The sequence below is a fragment of the Notothenia coriiceps genome, unplaced genomic scaffold (genome assembly GCF_000735185.1).
Source record: "Notothenia coriiceps isolate Sejong01 unplaced genomic scaffold, NC01 NC01_scaffold00003343, whole genome shotgun sequence".
In the NCBI taxonomy this organism is placed as follows: Eukaryota; Metazoa; Chordata; class Actinopteri; order Perciformes; family Nototheniidae; genus Notothenia; species Notothenia coriiceps.
In genome coordinates, this window is record NW_011336044.1 from 31,705 (window position 1) to 33,018 (window position 1,314).

The window sequence follows — 1,314 nt, forward strand, 5'->3', positions numbered from 1 at the left end:
GCATTTAAAATCAGTCATTAAAAAGAAAAGATAATAAAATAAACATTAAAAGAAAAAATACATGGATAAAAGTTACAGTGCAGTCTAAGATGTGAATAGTTCAATTAGAGCACAATAACTAAACGCTGCTTTACCATGTTTAGTTCTGACTCTGGGGACAGAAAGCTGACCAGTCCCAGAAGACCTGAGAGATCTGGATGGTTCATAATTTAGCTGTAGGTCAGAAATGTATTTTGGGCCTAAACCATTCAGTGCTTTATAAACCAGCAGCAGTATTTTGAAATCTATTCTTTGACACACAGGAAGCCAGTGTAAAGACTTCAGAACTGGAGTGATGTGATCCACTTTCTTAGTGTTTGTGAGGACTCCAGCAGCGGCGTTCTGAATCAGCTGCAGCTTTTTAATAGGTTTTTTAGTGAGACCTGCAAAGACACCATTACAGTAGTCGAGTCTACTGAAGATAAAAGCAAGGACAAGTTTTTCCGAATCCTGCTGTGACATTAGTCTTTTAATCCTAGATATGTTCTTTAGGTGATAGTAAGCTGATTTAGTAACTGTTTTAATGTGACTGTTGAAACTCAGGTCAGAGTCCATGACTACACCTAGATGTCTGGCTTTATCTGTTGTTTTGAACATTGCAGACTGAAGCTCAGCGCTAACTTTTATACGTTCTGCCTTGGCTCCAAAAACCATTACCTCAGTTTTATCTTTTTTTAATTGAAGAAAGTTCTGACACATCCAGTCATTGATTTGTTCAATGCACTTACTCAGTGTTTAAATTGGAGCATAGTCTCCTGGTGAAATTGTTACGTACATTTGTGTGTCATCCGCATAGTTATGGTAACTTATTTTGTTGTTTTCATTATCTGAGCCAGTGGTAGCATGTAGATGTTAAAGAGAAGAGGCCCCTAAGATGGAGCCTTGAGGTACCCCACATGTTATATTTGTCAACTCAGATGTGTATTTACCTATAGAAACAAAGTTGTTTCTGTCCTTTAAATAGGATTAAAACCAATGTAGAACTGTTTCCGAAAGTCCCACCCAGTTTTCCAGTCGGTTGAGTAATATGTTGTGGTCAACAGTGTCAAACGCAGCACTGAGATCTAATAATACTAACACTGAAGTTCTGCCACTGTCTGTGTTTAAGTGGATGTCATTGAAGACCTTTACAAGAGCAGTCTCAGTGCTGTGGTTTGGACGAAAGCCTGACTGGAACACATCGAAACAGTTATTTAAATGCAAGAAGTTACTCAACTGTTGAAAAACAACATTTTCAATGATTTTACCTAGAAATGGCAGGTTTGATATGGGCCT

General features: G+C 37.9%; 1 protein-coding gene across 1 annotated transcript in view; it reads right to left on the reverse strand.

The window, feature by feature from the left end:
• The window catches only part of ankrd13c (ankyrin repeat domain 13C), a 14,865-nt gene that overhangs the window by 5,423 nt on the left and 8,128 nt on the right, over positions 1-1,314 (reverse strand). The gene's annotated exons all lie outside the window — the stretch shown is intronic.